The sequence below is a fragment of the Vulpes vulpes genome, chromosome 3, assembly GCF_048418805.1.
Source record: "Vulpes vulpes isolate BD-2025 chromosome 3, VulVul3, whole genome shotgun sequence".
Classification (NCBI taxonomy): Eukaryota; Metazoa; Chordata; class Mammalia; order Carnivora; family Canidae; genus Vulpes; species Vulpes vulpes.
This window is the reverse complement of record NC_132782.1, coordinates 126662458-126681961: the sequence shown is the minus strand read 5'-3', so window position 1 is coordinate 126681961 and position 19504 is coordinate 126662458. Positions and strand designations below refer to the sequence as shown.

The 19504-nt window shown below is 36.2% G+C and overlaps 1 protein-coding gene and 1 long non-coding RNA gene across 7 annotated transcripts in view; one reads left to right on the top strand and one right to left on the bottom strand.

Moving 5' to 3' along the window:
* DPYD (dihydropyrimidine dehydrogenase) overlaps positions 1-19504 on the bottom strand; it is a 793145-nt gene that overhangs the window by 762909 nt on the left and 10732 nt on the right. The gene's annotated exons all lie outside the window — the stretch shown is intronic.
* On the top strand, positions 1228-17710 carry LOC140598365 (uncharacterized). Its single transcript, XR_012000750.1, has 3 exons — positions 1228-1479; positions 2973-3108; positions 17229-17710. It is a non-coding gene; the product is annotated as an uncharacterized lncRNA (long non-coding RNA).

Sequence of the window (19504 nt, the reverse complement as noted above, 5' to 3'; positions counted from 1 at the left end):
AGGGCGCGATCCTGGAGACCCAGGATCGAATCCCACATCAGGCTCCCGGTGCATGGAGCCTGCTTCTCCCTCTGCCTGTGTCTCTGCCTCTCTCTCTCTCTCTCTGTGACTATCATAATTAAATAATAATAATAATAATAATAATAATAATAATAATAATATTCTCATTAAATTATCCACCTCAAGTCTGTGCTTTCCTCTTTCTTATATGACAGCCTCCATACACACATATAAATTATGTGCACACATGCACACATGCACACACAAAGCTTAAATGGCTCCCACTTATATACATAATGCCAATAAAAACTTACTATTCAGTCTCATACCCACCTACCATTCCAACACATCTCCACCTCACCTATATGTATGTTTTTGTTTTTTTTGACGCTGTTGTTTTTTAAGCAGGCTCCACATCCAGCCTGGAGCTCAACACAGGGCTTGGACTCACAATCCTTAGATCAAGACCTTAGCTAAGATCAAGAGTCCAGTGCTTAACTGGCTGAGCCACCCAGGGGCCCCTTACTTATGTGCTGTTTATTGAGTCCATGTATGGGCATTCCTATATCCATACCTCTGCTCCTATCACTCTCTATATTTGGGATACACCCAATTTATGCTAGTTTAGATGCTAAATTTTAAGTTCTAAGAACTATTTTCTAAAATTTTAGAAGCACTGTCCCTCCCTCTACTTAGATTGCATCCATAAACATTTACAGAATCTAATGCCACAGTCATTCATTTGATACAATATGATATGATATTAGTAATCATTATTATACATGTCCTCTCCCATCAAAATGCACACTAAAAACCTCAAAAGTGAGGATATATTTTAATATCCCCCTGTCCTCAATACCAAGCATACTTCATTAGTGAAAATTTGCAACAACAAAAAAATCTTTAATGAAAACATTTTCTTAGCAAAATAATAATAACAAAAGGCAGCAAGAAACTTCCACTGCAGAACAGAAGGATGTTGATACTGCCAAATCAAATAGAATTCTGTTTTCTTCTTTGTGTTCATTCTATTGCAGAGGATAAAGAGAACACCATTCAGTACTCGTCAGCAGTTACACAAATTTTAAGCCATATAATCATTAACTTCTCCAAAATGAGAAGTCGGTGTTTTCCTCACTGTGTTTTCCTCACTTTCACGGAAAGGCTTAATCATGCAACTCACTTGCTGAAGCAGCAGTGAAACACTTCAAACTGAACCTTGAAATCTGTGGTAATAAAAAGTCAGCAACAAGTTCTGACAAGAAAACAAATGAATTACTTGTTCTTATTCATTCTTCAACTGTTCTCAGGACAAAATTTTGGATTTTATTATGCAACACAGGCATCTCCAACATGACAAAGACATGGTCCCTAGTACAAAGTGGCTGCAGACCACTGAAGGCAACAGACAGGACAAAATAAAAATGAAGTGATTTGAGTATGTTCGTGGAGTACTGCAAGGTGCTGTGAACTCTGAAGGTGAGTCTAGGAAAGGCTAAATTTAAAGGATATATTTATGTTTTAAAAAGTATATGCGGAAATCTTTAAAATAAAAAGGAGATCCTTTAAACAATTTCCATTAAGAGAAAATATGATGTTATTTGCAGCAATAAAAAGCTGGACAATACCTACAGCAGAAAGAGAAAAGTGAAATTACAGTCTGTCTACAGTGGAGTTTACCTATACCTACAGAGTCTGTACACCGTTTAAGATAGATATCTTGCTAAAAATCATGTTTACAAGGATTTCTAATGATATGTAGAAATACTGTTGGTACAATGGAAAGTTTTTTAAAAGTAGAACTCAATTCCGTATTTGAAATAAGATCAGTTCTAGGGACGCCTGGGTGGTTCAGGGGTTGAGTGTATGCCTTCAACTCAGGGCGTGGCCCCGGAGTCCTGGGATCAAGTCCCACATCAGGCTCCCTGCATGGAGCCTGCTTCTCTCTCTGCCTGTGTCTCTGCCTCGCTCTGTGTCTCTTATGAAAAAATAAAATAAAATATTTTTTTAAAAAAGAAAAGAAATAAAATCAGTTCTATTACAAATAACCTTGTATATTAAATAATATTTTAATATAAAATTCCTGTATATAATTACTACGGAAGCTACTTATGTTCTATTAATAAATGATATCTTGTATTCTTAATTAATGCCCTTTGAATGCCTACAGAGAATGGTCTCAATTTAAAAAATAATAGTATTAGGGAGTGGAAAATATTCAGTATAAAGTCGATCCAGATATTTCAATTCTTTTTGTTTTAAGATTTTATTTATTTACTCATGAGAACACACAGAGAGGATTGAGAGAGAGAGGCAGAGACACAGGGAGAGGGAGAAGCAGGCTCCATGAAGGGAGCCCGACGCGGGACTTGATCCCGGGTCTCCAGGATCACGACCTGGGCTGAAGGCGGCGCTAAACCACTGAGCCACCCGTGCTGCCCGATATTTCAATTCTTTAACAAACATGACCTAGCAATTCCAACTTAGGGGCATCAATATCTCCCTTTAAATAATTTAAGTTTAAACCTAAAGCAAGATATTTTTAAAAAATGATGCCGCTTCTGCTAATCTGCCTTTATAATTAAATACTACTTGACTTGGGAGAAATGGGAAGTGAATGTTAATGGGTATAAATTTGTCGGGGGAACAAAGGTTTAGTCTCTTTTATATATATATATATATATATGCTACGCTTACACAAATTAATAAGAAAACAAGAAAATGCCAAAAAAAATAGGAAAAGGGCATAAATATTTCACAGAGGAACACATGTATATCTCCAGTCTAAGAGGGACAAAAAAAGAAATGTTCAGCTACCTATTGAGTCTTCATTGCAATAAGTCTCTGCTCGTACCAAGTTTCAGATGAAGACCACACTGCCCAATATTTCTCTTTTGTGCTTTGTTAGACATTTTACTTTTTTTTCACATTTTCTGCCTTTTTTTTCAACTAATTTTTTTTTTTAATTACAGAGAAAGGGAGGGGCACAGGGAGAGAGAGAGAGAGAGAGAGAGAAAGAATCACAAGCAAGCTCCACACCCAGCACAAAGCCCAAAGAAGGGCTCGGTCTCACGATGGTGAGATCATGACCTGAGCTGAAATCAAGAGGTGAATTCTTTGTTTTCTTTTTTTTTTCTTTTTGAGCATGCATCTATTCTTTAATGTTTTCCCATGATATACTAAAATAAAAACAACATTTCAGTCTCAGACAAAAAGGAAAAGAAGGTAAGGGTATAACCCTATAAGGTCACAAGACACAATGAAGTTTAAGTTCTCCAATAAAAAAAAAAACTAAAAAAAAAATAAAAAAGAGGTGAATACTTAACCAAGTAAGCCACTCAGGGACTCCTCAAGTAACTTTACACTAGCTTTACTGAGATACAATTCCCCACATAATTTACTCACTTAAAATATACAATTCAATGTCTTTTAGTATATTTGGAGTTATGCCACCAGCATTGTAATACCTTTTAGAGCATTTCATCAATGCACCCTACAAATTCATACCCATTAGCAGTTACTTCCCATTTCCCCTGAATTCTCAGCTTTGGGCAACCATTTATCTACTTTCTGACTCTACAGATATGTCTATCCCCTTTTCCCAGGTTTAGTGATATATAATTGATAAATAAAAATTACATATATTTCAAATATACAATATAGTACTACCAACTATAGTCACCATGCTATACATATTAGATCTCTAGAACTTCTCCATTCTGTATAACCGAAACCTTTATACTCTTTGACCATGATCTCTCCATTTCCTCTGCCCCCTACCCCTGCAAACCACTCTCTGCTTCTATGAATTTGAATTCATTGGATTATATGTGTTAAGTGGTATCATGCAGTTGTTTGTATTTTTGTGACTGTGTTATTTCATTTAGCATAATGCCCTCCAGATTCATCCATTTTGTCACAGATAACAGCATTTCCTTCTTTTTTATGGTTAAATAATATTCTTCTGTGTGTTTATGTGTGTGTGTGTGTGTGTGTGTGTGTGTGTGTGTATGCCTGCCTTTCTTTATCCATTCATCCACTGATTTATGTTGTTTCTATATCTTGGCTATAATAAATAGTGCTGAATGAACATGGGTATGCAGGTATATCTTCAGATACTGATTTCTATCCTTTAGAAATACACCCAGGAATGGGATTTTTGGGTCATTTGGTAGTCCCATTTTTAATTTTTTAGAAACCTCCATACACTTTCATAATGGCTGTACCAATTTACATTCACACCAACAGTGCACAAAGGTTCCTGTCTCCACATATTCACCAACATTTGTTATCTTCTTTTTGATAATAGCTATCTTAACAGGTACAAAGTCACATCTCGTGATTTTGATTTACATTTCACTGATTAGAGATGCTGAACACATTTTCATATTCCCATTGGCCATTTGTATGTCCTCTTTTGAGAAATGTCTATATGGGTACTTCTCGCATTATTTAATTCAGTTGTTTTCCTGCTATGGACTTGCCTATTCTAAGCATATCATATAAACAGGATCACATAGCATGTGGTCTTTCATAACATATTTTTTCATTTAGCACAATATTTCAAGATTTATCCATGTTGCACTTTACTCTTACATGTTATAAACACACTGTATGTATTCTTTAGTCAATTACTTTCTAATGAGACATAATAATTAAAAATTATACATTTACCCATGTAGTTAACATTTTTGTAGTTTTGTATTACTTGGTGAAAATCGGTATTTTCAGCTGCTATCATCTTCCTTCTGTCTGAAGGACATGACTTCCTTATACATTTCTGCGCAGGTCTACTGTTGATAACTTCTTTCAAATTCTGAAAGTCTTTTTACACCTTTATTTTTTTCAGTTTGTTTTGTTTTGAAAGAGTATACATAAGCGGGGGAAGGGGGGTGCATGGACAAAGGAGACACAGAGAATCTTAATCAGACTATGCTGAGCACCAAGCCCCAGCTGGGGCTCGATCTTAGCACCCTGAGATCATGACCTGAGCAGGAATCAAAAGTCAGACAACCAACTGAACCACCGCAGTGCCCCCATCTTTGTTTTTCAGCACTATTTTCACTGATATAGAATTCCTTTGAGAGTTTTTGCTTTATTTTTTTCTTCCTGGTATTTTAAATCTTACTCTCTGTCTTTTCACTTGCATTGCTAACAAAAAGAAATTTGTTTTTGTCTTACTTTTGTTCTGTATCTAGTGTGCCTTTTTTTTTTTCCTCTGGTTGTTTGGAAAATTTTCACTTTACCACTGGCTTTGAACAATCTGATAATGATGTGCCTCAGTATAATGTTGTTCATGTTTCTTCTGCTTGGGATTCATTGGTCTTCTTGACCTAAAATGGATTTATTTTTCAAATGTGTTTTCTGCCCCCCCCCCCCTTTCTCTCCTTGGCAGATTCCATTTACATGTATATTAGGCCACTTGAAGCTGTCCCACATCTCACTGATACTCTTTTCTTTTTTTCTCTCTGTGTTTCATTTTGGATAGCTACTACTGCCATGTCTTCATGTTCATATCTTTTCTTCTGTAATATCTAATCTATTTTTAAATCTTATCCAGTGTATTTTTTTATCTTAGACATTGTAGTTGCCATTTCTAAAAGTTCAGTTTGGATCTTCTCTCTTCTATGTCTCTATTTAATATTTTGAACGTGTAGAATACAGCCATCACTGCTTTAATGTCCTCTGCTAATTCTAACATCTGCATCAATCTTGTCAGTTTTGAATTTGGTTCAGTTTGTTGATTTTTATATAGACTATGCGTTTCATTTTTATACTTCTTTTCAAAGATGGCTGATAAATCTTTAATTTAATCTTTAATTTAATGTCAGGTATTGCAGATTTTACCTTATTGGGTGGGGGATGTTTTTGTATACCTATAAATATTTTTAAATTTTGTCTAACATATGGTTGAGCTATGTGGAAATAGTTTGGACTTTTCAGGTTTTGCTTTAAGACTTGTGAGATTGTACTTGAGCAGCATTTGGTTTAGGATTTAATTATTGTCCACTGCTTAGACAAGAAACTTCTGAGAACCCACTGTCCTGATAATCATAAAGTTTTTCAATCTGGCTGGTGGGAGCAGGCTCTATTCCCAGACCAATGTGAATATCAGGTACTATTCCTTCTAGTTACCTCAGATTTTTCTTCAACTAAGTTTGGGTCATTTTTCTCAGATGCATGGGCTATTCACTGCCTTGGAAAATTCACTGGCAACCTTTTAGAAATCTCTGGATTTCTCTGTGAGCAGCTCTCTCCTATTATTATATTCTATAAACTCTAGCTGCCTTGGTCTCCCCAGACTCTCAGCTCTGTCCTCTCAACAGAAAAAGTCCACCGGGCTCTGTGTGAGTTCCATTTCCTGAGCTGAAGCCTATAAACTCGAGATAGTATGCTGGGAAAATATCGGAGCTCTCTTCACTTGTTTTATCTCTCAGGGATCACTATATTTTGCCTGATAGTTAATGTCTTGAAAACTGTTGTTTTATATATTTCATATCTTTTTCATCGTTTCAGGTAGAAATGTATGCATAAAAGGGTTAATTTGATAGGTCTGAGTTGCTCAAGTCCTGCACATTCCTATTTCAGAAGTGGCCCTTGACCACTCATGGAACATTCTGTCCATCAAAAGTGTTTCTGTGTACCTGAGGCCTTGGATGATGACATACCAACTGACTAGGAAGTTTAATCACATGAACACCTGATTTTTCACTGGTGGTATAAAGCTTGAGTAACTGAAGTCAGCACTACATACCTACATAACTCATGCCCAATAAAAACCTTGGACACTAAGGCTTGGGTCAGGTCAGCCTTCCTTGCTGGAATACTCTATTCATGTCACATATTGTTGCTTAAAGAATTAAATATGTCCCATATAATTCCATCGAGACAGAATACATAGAAGCTTGTGCCTGATTTCTTCTAGGTTTTGACCTGTGCCTTTGCTCTTTGTTGACTATAATCTATCCTTCATTGTAATAAACTGTAACCATGAATATAAAAACTTTTGAGTTCTTTGAGTACTTCTTGTGAGTAAGGAGCCTGAGAGTGGCCCCAGGGACCCCAAAAACAAAATGTAAATCCATTTCCTATTACTCCATCTTGAGTAGAAGTAAAGACATAAGTACCATATTTTAACAGCCACTCTTTCCTACACAACTTACATTCGTAAAGCACCTTGACAAAAAATACAGAAAAGTTCTCAAAATGGCAATATCTCCACTCACTTTTATATTCAACTAAGTGCCAGCCAGTAAGATATATTTGGAAGTCTGGATCTTCTGGGAAGTCTCATTAAAGGGAGAGATACGCCCTTCTTTTTCCCTTCCTTCTTTCTTTTTGAGCTCTGGCTTCCAACTTAAACAATGGGATGGACTTGAGAATATCAGTAGGAAAAGATAGAAACCTATTGACAAGAAAAAAGTGTTGCATGCCCTATACTCCATATCTCTAGACTTTTTTACATCAGGAAGAAATAAATTACTGCCTTGTTTAAGCCAATTCCATTATTTTTTTTCTATTAAATGCCTCATAATCTGGTTCTTACAGTGCCCAAGGTGATTCTGGTGGCCAACTAGGTGTGGGAAGCACTGATAGTCCAATCAACAAGGGAAAATATTCAGAGCCAGAGTGTATATAAATGTCAAAATGAAAGCATTTGGCTTATGTACTTAAAAGACAAATGGGAAATCACATCAGCATAAGTTAGTATTTTTCTTGAAATCCATCAAAATGTCAAAAATCCTAAACCAAAAATTACTCATTTCAAAAAATGATCAATGGAAATTTTGTTGTGCCAGCATAGAAAAAAAATGATTCATTTTAATCTCCATTGATTGAGTGCTAATAGCTTTCACCACTTTAACTTACATGAATTTTTTACAATGTGGCACAATGATGTGAATAAAAATTTACCCAATGTTCCTTTATAAACTATATTCTGGAAACTTTCCATAACTATCCCCTGTACATAACTCCCTCCCTTCAATCCACACTCACAAAAAGGCTGTGTTAAACCCTTTCTACCAGGCTGTAGCAGATAATACACTTCTGTGCTCTCAAGATATACCCATCTCTATCAATATTCTCTGACTTGAATTCAGAATTTGTTCTAACCTTATACATATTTCAAACAAGAAGACAGTTTAACTCCTTTTCCTCAAAATTGTATAATGCCTCTTATTTGAAAAAACAAAAATATTTAGACACATTTTTCTAATGTTCTTGCACTGGATACCTGTTTATAATTGCTGATGTTGAATTATGGCTTTCAGTATACCTGACGCTTTTGTGTTTTTTCAATTTGATCCTCACAACAATCCTATATCATTGGTATTGTTATTGCCAGTTTATAGATAAAACAAAATCATGAGAAAACTGAAGAAGTGACAGAGATTCTAATCCACATTTGTTGACTTCAGATTCTATATGTTAATCACTATTCTGTACTTCTTCCATGGGCAGCAATAATGACAGCTTCATATTTATTTTAATGTATATAACTCAAGGACTGCTGTATATTCATTATGAAGTCTGAAATCAATTTTGCATTGGGCAGACAGTATAAACAAGAACTGAACTGAGTCAGCCTTAAAGACAAGTCTATCATCTATCTATTAGCCACAGCATCTGACAAACTGCCTGATACATATTGGTTATGAAGTGTTTATTTAAATAAAGAAAAACAAGCAAATCTTAGAAATATTGTTAAGGAAGCTCTAGCAGGACTTGATGACAATAAATATAGGTTGTGAAGAGACAGAGAAATAAATGTCCCTCCTTGTCAACAATTTGGTGTTTACAAGATACATTGATAACTATAATTCGTAATCACAGAAAATAAAAAGTTGGGATAGAGAACCAGCTTAGAAAAAATTTTCAATATTTTTTGGCATATCACTTGAACACTGATGTCATTTACAAATGACATAAAGGCTAAAAAAAATTGACAGTGAAATTTAGCATGTTTCAATGCCTTTCAATTGTGGGATTTGAATTAAGTCCAGACATGTTATCCGAAAAGCTAAGATTCTTCCTTAATTGTGAAGAAATCACAGATGCTCTGGTACCAAAAATACAGTTTATAATTCAAAAATGCCAAGTAACACTACTTTCATTATAACAGAAATAATAAGCTTGATACCTAAAATGAACAAAATATTTTTATATACATTATTAGATCCTGTATTCCAAATGAAATCTACACTGTCTAAAATTTTTGTATTTGTGCCTGTCTGTCCCACTAGACTTTGAGCTTATAGAGTATAATGACTGGCTATAATTCATAGCATTATCTTCAGTACCTTGTAAGAGCCATAAAGAATACTCACAATGAATCAAACTGTACCTCCTTAGGATGTTAGAGCAATAAGGGGCCTCCTCTTATGGATGGATGTTGTACAGTGAAAGGACAACCCAAGTAAAAGACAGTAAAGATCAGGACAAAGTCTCCTAACTCCATTACATCACCACACTCATACAAAATATTACTACAAACATGCTTCCAAATATTTTGAATTGTCTACTATTTCACATCATGTCTGACCCCACTTTTCATTGGAAATCCTATCTAGAGTAGAAATGAAGCAAGAACCAGGAGATATATAAATACTAAGACCAGAAAGAGGCATAACAGGTCAGAAGTTCAGCGTTTCAGATTTATGGGATACAGCTATATTTCTTTTATTTCAATAGGAAAAATTACATGATCCCTATATTTAAAATAATTCTTTAAGCATTAAAAGTTTTCCATTGCACTGAAATACTCTTCATCTCAAGATGAGTAAATTAACACCATCACTTTCAATACAAAGCTTCTTACTCTTCAGCTGTCATTTTACAGATTCATACTGAAAATAAATTTTAAGAAGAGTTACATTGCTGTGCACTAATAATTTCATCAAATTAGTAGCATTCAGCTTCTAGTGAGACTTCTTTATTATTTTATTCATAGAATATTTTATAAAAAGAACATACTAAGCAGAACCATTTACCTTTTAAGACTTTCCTTAAATAGGGCATACCACTAGGAAACAATCAGCTATTATTCCCTATTTCTATCTAAATAACTGTAATAACTTCCAGGTGTTTAATAAAAGGCATTTCCCATCACTATATAGGTCCATACTTTCTATAAGCCTTGCTGGTACTTAAACTTGTTCAAAGGTATAAACATTTTTCTCAAGGATGATAGATATTAGGTTGTAATTAAGGTTATTGTGCTGGCATGGAAGATAATTTGACTTAATGGAAGACTTTCTGTGATGGAAATTAACAAGTTTGCTACATAATTGCATAGCAGGATTGGTTTTGAGTAACATTTGTGCTATTTACACACTAACATTTAAGGAAGCAAAGGCTAGATGATTAACAGATTTACTGTAGTAGTTACTATGAAGTGAAATGACTCAAAGGACTAGATATAATTTGTTTAACATCACAAAGAATGCAGTATCTCAAATTTCTTTTACATTAAAATTTGTTACAATGAAGATTTTGAATATTCATGAATATATATTATGAATACATAATGTATTTTTATTGGAAAGAGTAAAAAAAGTTTTAATTAAAGTGAAATTTGACCATCCTAAAATCACAGGTTATGGAACTAGATGGAGCATTTGATAACTTTAAAAAAAAGAATATCAAAAAAAAAAAAAAAAAAGAATATCTAAATGGTATTTCTTACAATTTGTGAGTCAACTCCAAATAGAACTACTGTTAGAACCAGAACCTTGAAACAGGCCAAATACATTAGTGTAGCAAAACAGTATCTAACATAGGCAAGGCTGTGGAAGTGTCCTGTATTTATTAAATTAATTCTATCATTAATATAGCAATATGTTTAGTATCAATAACAGCTTTTATAACAAAATTATACCTTGGGAAATTTTTCTTGGTACTATCTTATAATCCATTATTATTCTTCATTTTCAAGCCTATTCGTTATTTGGTCACTTAAATTGAACCATAGTATTGAACCCAGAAGTCCAAGTAACTACTGTTTTCAAATCTTAAACTTCAAGTGGCCTTTTTTTAAAAAAAAAAAAAAAGATTCTTTTTTATTTATTCATAATAGACACAGAGAGAGAAAGAGAGGCAGAGACACAGGCAGAGGGAGCAGCAGGCTCCATGCCAGGAGCCCAATGCAGGACTCGATCCCGGCTCCAAGATCACACCCTGGGCCAAAGGCAGGCACTAAACCAGTGAGCCACCCAGGGATCCCCTCAAGTGGCCTTTTAAAAAATGTACTTTTCCTGGGGATCCCTGGGTGGCTCAGTGGTTTAGCGCCTGCCTGCAGCCCAGGGCATGATCCTGGAGTCCCAGGATCGAGTCCCAGGATCAAGTCCCAGGATCGAGTCCCACATCGGGCTCCCTGCATGGAGTCTGCTTCTCCCTCTGCCTGCTTCTCCCTCTGCCTCTCTCTCTCTTTCTCTCTCTCCCTCTGCCTCTCTCTCTCTTTCTCTCTCTCTCTCTCTCTCTCTCATAAATAAAAATAAATAAAACTCTTTAAAAAAAAAAAGAAAAAAATGATCCTGGAGTCCCAGGATCGAGTCCCAGGATCAAGTCCCAGGATCGAGTCCCACATCGGGCTCCCTGCATGGAGTCTGCTTCTCCCTCTGCCTGCTTCTCCCTCTGCCTCTCTCTCTCCCTCTGCCTCTCTCTCTCTTTCTCTCTCTCTCTCTCTCATAAATAAAAATAAATAAAACTCTTTAGAAAAAAAAGAAAAAAATGTACTTTTCCAAAGCCACTAGGCAAATGGCCAAACACATAAAAGGAAAATATCCAAAAATCTGATAAATACAAATTGGAATCATACTAGCAGAAGAATTAAAACAGAAACAGCTGAAAGTGTTGCCTCTAAAAAAACATCTGGGAAAAGGAAAAGTACAGAGAAGTCACTGGTGTGCTAGACTTATCTCCAATGGGTTCTGGAGAACTGATAGTTATAACCTCTTCCAAACTCTCCATTTTTAGGGCTGAAAAGTCTGCCACAAAGGAGGTATTTACCCCATAGAAATTAGCAAACACTACAAATCAGGGTTTCCCTTCTCTTCACTCCCCTCTCTCAACTCCCAGTTAGTTGTTTATCAGTATGTCACTGGTAAGAGTAGTAAAAGATGCTGTTGCTTTTCCTCAAAAGCTCATCCTAATTTATTTTTTATTTGTGTGTGTGTTTTCATTATATTGATAAGAATTAAATAACACTTAAAGATGACATTATTAAAACAATGGGATAATTCAGAGATTATCCACAAGATGCACTGGGCAGTAAGGTAATCATAATGTTTCAATGATAACACCTTAAATAATAATGGAAGGGACTCACAACTCCAAGGCAATCTAAAGTAGTTTCCATGGGTATTAAAAGGCCTGGATGAGCTTGAGTAATAACAAAAGAACTTTTTATAACTACTCAATGCAATTTAATTCCTGCAGAAAACCTGACTCAAGAAATAAGTTATCAAACTATCAAAATTTTTTATGCAGGTATATTATTTTTAGGCCATAGTTTTTATGCAGGTATGCTATTTTAAAATTGATAAACTAAATTACAAGTTATGATTACACAATGTATACCTCTAAGTATTCACCATGTACCATAATTAATTCAAAATTGCACAGTAATAAAGATGCAAAAGGGGCAAGGGTTAAGCTAATATAAATTGGCCATAAATATACCATTTAATCACATTTTTTAATCATCAAATAAGAACTGGTTATCTTGACAGTGACATTGTTACTGTTACAAAGTAGAATGCAGAAGAAAAATGTCCTTATCCCCAAACCAACTCCAGTCTTTTAGTCCATTGTGCTTATTTCTTTTTCCTAATTTCTCCAACAAATAATCTATCCTGTCAGAGGTCAAAGTAGCCTGGAAAAGGGCAAAACTGGTCAGTTAACATCATATTGAGAAGTGATTGATGATATTTCATCAGCTCCCTCCATTGCAACCATCTGGTTTGTGGATGAGAAGCCATTCATACCTTGCTTCATTTACACATGTGAAGGACTCCTTGAAGAACCCATTATAAGATATCTTATTGAGAAATTTTGTGAATGCATACAGTGGGAAAAAATGAGGTAACATTTGAAGGACTTCCCATTCCTATACTTCTTTTAGTCCTCATTTTCTTGTCATGTATTTTAATGTCTGAATAAACAGCAATGTAAAATTGGGCTCATATTCATAGGTTTTAGTTTCCAATTCACTACTGACTGTAATCAAACCATTTAACCTTTCTATGCCCTTGGTTTCAACATTTCTGAAAGTGATGCATCTTTGTAAGGCTGGAAACATGTTCATAAGTAAAGCAACAGAGAAAAAAAATGTTGTAAAGTGCACAGACCCACATTCACCCTCTTTAATCTAACTTTGCCAGCTCCTATACTTCTACCTGTCTTACATTTGACCCGTTTCAGCCAGGGTAGCCCTCTACTTCCTATCTCTAAAAATAGACACCTAGCTCATTTTTTGGTCCCTGAATTACTGGAGATCAGAGTGAAGGTGGTAGGAAATTGCAACAAAAGTTACAGGAATTTCTTTATCATCATTTATTGAACAATATCAAAATAACAGTGTAAAAGTAAATGATTAAGTTGCATGAATGTGAATTCATAGCATGCAGACTTTAATTCTAACACTATAATTCTAAACCATCACTCCAAAGCATTTTTTACTTTCTATTTTGATTTATAGTTATTTGTGAATTTGCCTCATCTTCCATTCTGGTATCATAAGCTCATTTAGGACAGACACATTTATCTTTCTAGCCAGTCCCCACATGTACTTAATGTAGTGCCTAGGATATTTAATAATTACTTATAAAATGGGATGAAGGTATATTTTTTTGGTAACTTAAGCTTTGGAGAAAAAATATATATAAATTTTTAATGTGGATTTTAAAAGTTATCTATGTGGTTCTTTGCCATATATGATAATAAATATCTTTTCCTTTCATACAAGGACTGTACATGTCTCTAAGTTAAACAGCTTTCTGATAATACCGGCTTACATTTGCATTTATTCTTAATTCATCTGTTCCAAACAAAACACTATGAGGTAGATAGGGAAAGTATCATGATCTCTATTTCATAGATAAGGAAATTAGCTTAAGTTCACAAAGCTAAAAAGTAGCAGAACTAGGACTTTAATAGCATATTCAAGACTCTCTAAAATATAACATTAAATCCTAATTATGTTCTTAAACATTTGAATGCAATAAAGTTCTCTTATAAATGTTAGATATCACCACCCTCACTACCCTTACATCTAACGTATCTTCCCTCCTTCCCTTTCTTTCTTCCACAGATATGCCAGGTTCTATGCAATCCATACCAAAATCCATATTTATTTGCAGCATGCCTAGCTGGCTGAGTCAGTTAAGTGTCCAACTCTTGGTTTTGGCACAGGTCATGATTTCAGGGTCCTGGGATCAAGCCCCATGTCAGCCTCCCCGCTCAGTGGGGAGTCTACTTGTTTCCTGCCTTCTCTGCCAGTCCCTTCCCTCACCTTCTGTCTCTAAAATAAATAACTAAATCTTTAAAAAAAAAATCTGTATTTATTTGCTTGCTAAGGATGACATGAAAAAATTACTCCAAATTGGGTGCCTTAAAACAACAGAAATTTATTACCTTAGAGTTCTGGAAGAGTCCCTTCCCTCACCTTCTGTCTCTAAAATAAATAAATCTTTTTTTTTTTAATCTGTATTTATTTGCTTGCTAAGGATGACATGAAAAAATTACCACAAATTGGGTGCCTTAAAACAACAGAAATGTATTACCTTAGAGTTCTGGAAGATGCAGGTATGAAATCAAGGTGTCAACAAGTCATATGCACCCTGAAACCTGTAGAGGAGCCTACTTCATTGTCATGTCAAGGTTCCAGTGTTTGCTGTCTCTCCCTGGCATTCCTTGGCCTGCAGATACATTATTCCAATGTCTGCCTCTAATCACATGGCCGTCTTTCCTCAGCACCTTTACATCATTTTTCCTCTGTCTTCTACTTCTTTTTTTTTTTTTAAGATTTTATTTATTTTTTTATTTTTTTAAGTTTTTTTTTTAATTTTTATTTATTTATGATAGTCAGAGAGAGATAGAGAGAGAGGCAGAGACACAGGCAGAGGGAGAAGCAGGCTCCACGCACCGGGAGCCCGACGTGGGATTCGATCCCGGGTCTCCAGGATCGCGCCCTGGGCCAAAGGCAGGTGCCAAACCGCTGCGCCACCCAGGGATCCCGAGATTTTATTTATTTATTTGTGAGAGACACACAGAGAGAGAGAGAGAGAGAGAGAGAGAGAGAGGCAGAGACACAGGCAGAGGGAGAAGTAGGTTCCATGCAAGGAGCCCGACGTGGGACTCGATCCCAGGTCTCCAGGATCAGGCCCTGGGCTAAAGGCGGCGCTAAACCGCTGAGCCACCCGGGCTGCCCTGTCTTCTACTCCTTATGTCTGTGCTCCTATCATCTCCCCACTCCTTGGTTACCTCATCGCCCTCTGTCCTAATGCAGTAAGAATGTAAATCAAGTTCTTTTTTCACACCCCCACTGTTATTTATAGTAGTCTTAGTTTCAACAGTCACTTGGTTCATCCAGCTCTGCCCCTTATTCAACTATCTTACTGGCAATAATTTTTCCTTCCACATCACCATGGGCACCATCTCCCTTGGTTATGATCTCAGCTTTCTTATTACCTATGATCACACCATCTCCAAAAGCTTTATTTCAAACACACCACTCCATCCTCCACCTCTTCCACCTTCATATTTCTCCGCCTTTCAGCAGCTCCCTGACCTTATGGAGACCACTATTTCATTGACCCTACTACCTCTGGTATTTTCAAAACTCATTTTTCTCTACTATCCTGAATTGTCTCACATAAGATTCCCTGATTTACCACGTCTTCTTCACGACACCCTTAATTCTCTGCCCCTCTCTCACACCAATGTTATTGCCCAGGTAAATCCTACCCCAATTAACTACTCTGTCTGAACCCAAGCAGTTAAAAGCAGATGGACGAACCCACAATTATATTCATGTGAATTCTTAAGAAATTTCAAATAGAAAGCACACACTGCCTAACAATACTACTATAGTACCTTATTATTTTCATTTTCCCACTTTCCAGAAAGTTTATTCATACTTTCTTCTGTTTTTCAAATTTACTTCTTGTTTTCCTCTTAGCCTCAGTTAATGGCATTGCCTCATACTCTTATTGAGAAACTAAAACCAGCAGATGGGAACACCCACTATTGTACCTCTCTGGCATCCATCTGACTCGAATGGTTATACTTATCAACTCTATTCCCCCTCATCCAAAGAATCCCTTTATACAGGTAATTATCTCTTCTGTGTCTCTCAACACTGGTGTCTCTTGGTTCTCTTTCATTAGCATATGTACATGCTCTATCTTCCCCCTCCAGTTACTTCCCAATTTCTGTGTTTCTCTGTAGAGTGAAACTTTACCCTAGAGTTTTCTAGTGTCACTGTCTCACTTCCTTATCTCCTGTGCCCTTCTCAATCCATTCCAATTAGGCTTCTTTTTCCAAGAGCTATCATTAAATTCACAATTTCTCTATGCTACCAAATTACAAGGAAACTTTCATGCCTTCATCTTACCCTATCAACAGCAATAAAGAGAGCTGACTAGACCACCTACCTTCCTCCTTCCTTGCGTTCTGTGACATCACAGACTCCTGGCTCCTTCTTCTAAATGCTTAAATCACCATCCCTTTATCTAGCTACACTGTCTCTAAGGGATTTTACTCAGCCCCAGGATTTTAAACATTAATTTTGTATCAGTAATTCCCCACTTCCCATCTCTGGCTGTGATTTCTTTACTAACCTTCAGATACTTATTTCCAGAGGCTTACTTAATATCTTTACTTTGATATCTAATAGGTATTTAAAACTTAATGTCGTTAAATACAACACTTGTATCTCACACACCTGGTATTTCTTTTTGCCTCTCGGATTAAGCCAAATCCCACCTCTTTAATTTTCTTTCTTTCTTCCTCAAAGGCCATGGCAGACTCCTTCTGGTATTTCAGGTTTAAGTTCAAATGTCACCTACATAACAAGGCCTTCTCTGACTATCCCAAACAAAGGAAATTCCTCCAGTCATTCTGCATCATATTACTGTGGACATACACTTTGAAATTTTTACTGTCATTTATTTCTTACTGTAATGCAATTTTATTGAGAGCAGAAATCTTTTCTATCTTGTTTGCAGGTATGCTTTTAAAATCTGGACCAAGGGATGCCTGGGTGGCTCAGCAGTTAAGTGTCTGACCGGCTCAGGTCATGATCCTGGAGTTCTAGGATCAAGTCCCACATTGGACTCCCTGCATGGAGCCTGCTTCTCCCTCTGCCTGTGTCTCTGCCTCTCTGTTTCTCTCATGAATAAATAAAATCTTTAAAAAAAAAAAAAACATACCATAATAGATCAAGCCTACTAGTCCACTGCTGTTTCTGAATTTACCTGAAGTTAGTTTTAGTGGATTATATATTTCCAAAAGTATTGATTTTGTTGTGATTTTATAATTAATTAGCATCTAATATTCTTAAAATCTGTGATGTTTCTACTTTTCCTTTGTATGTGTGTATACTTTTTCACTGAAGTATAACTGACTTACAATATCAGTTTCAGATGTACAACCTAGTGATTCAAGTTATGTACACTATGAAATGCTCACCACATAAGTGTATTTACTATTTGTCACCATACGAAATTATTATAATATTATTGACTATATTCCCTATACTGTATTTATTTCCTATACTGTACTTTTCTTCCTCATGAGTAATTGATTTAGAATTGGAAGTCGTATGTACCACTTAATCCCCTTCACCTATTTTATCTATCCCTTATTCCCCCCATCCTGGCAGCCCCAGTTTGCTCTCTGTATTTGAGTATATTTCTGGTTTCTGTTTGTTCGTTTTGTTTTCTTGAATTCACATATAAGCGAAATCACATGGTATTTGTCTTTTTCAGTCTGACTTATTTCACTTAGCATAACGTGCTCTATCTACATTATTGCAAATAGCAAGATTTAATTATTTTCTATGGCTAAGTAGTATGCCATTGTGTATATATATATATATCATTTCTTCTTGATCCATTCATCTGTTGATAGACACTTGGACTGCTTCCATACCTTGGCTTTTGTAATTAATGCTGTAATGAACATAGGGGTGCATATATCTTTTCACATTAGTGTTTTCATTTTCTTTGGATAAATTCTCAGAAGTGGAGTTATTGGATCATACAGGATTTCTATTTTTGATTTCTTAAGGCTGCAACAATTCACATTCCCATCAACAGTGCACATGGGTTCCCTTTTCTTCACATCCTAACACTTATTTTTTGTCTTTTTGACGCTAGTTATTCTAACTGATGTAGGTTAGCCTAGTTATTCTGATAGTTCATTGTGGTTTTAACTTGCACTTCCCTGATGTTGAGCAATGCCAAGTATCTTCCATGTATCTGTTGGATATTTGTATGTCTTCCTTGGGGAAATGCATATTCAGGTCCTCTGCCTATTTTATTTTTTTGAAAATTTATTTATTTGCTTAAGAAAGAGAAAGAGAGAGAGTCATATGTGAGCAGGGTGGGAGTGGAGAGATGAGAGGGCGAGAATCCTCAAGGAGACTCCCTGCTGAGCACAGAGCCTCACCTGGGGGCTCAATCCCAGGACCCTGAGGTCATGACCTGAGCTGAAATTAAGAGTTAGACGCTCAATCCTTAAACAACTGAGCTAGCCAGGTGTCCGTGCCCATTTTTAAATTGATTACTTGTATTTTTGGTGTTCAGATGTATGAGTTCTTTATATATTTTGGATATTAACCTCATCAACTGTATCATTTACAAATATCTTCTTCCATTCAGTAGGTTGCCTTCTCCTTATGTAGATGGTTTCCTTAGCTGTGCAAAAGTTTTTTTAGTTTAATGTAGCCCCTATTGCTTATTTTTACCTTTGCTTCTCTTTCTTGAAGAGACAGATCCAGAAAAATACTGCTAAGGCCAATGTCCAAGAGATAATTATCTGTTTCCTTTTAAGAATTTTATGGTTTCAGGGGATCCCTGGGTGGCGCAGCGGTTTGGCGCCTGCCTTTGGCCCAGGGCGCAATCCTGGAGACCTGGGATCGAATCCCACGTCGGGCTCCCGGTGCATGGAGCCTGCTTCTCCCTCTGCCTGTGTCTCTGCCTCTCTCTCTCTGTGTGACTATCATAAATAAAATAAATTTTAAAAAAAATAAATTTCTTTAAAAAAAAAAAAAAGAATTTTATGGTTTCAGGGAGTGCCTGATTGAGCATCTGCCTAGCATCCTGGGATCAAGCCCTGTTCAATGGGGAGCTTACTTCTCCCTTTCCCTCTGCCCTCCCCACCCCCTCACCTGTGCATACTCACACTAGCGCACACACTCTCTTTGACCTCTCTCTCTCAAATAAATACTTCAAATCTTTACCCTCCCCCCACCCAAAAAAAGAATTTTATGGCTTCAGGT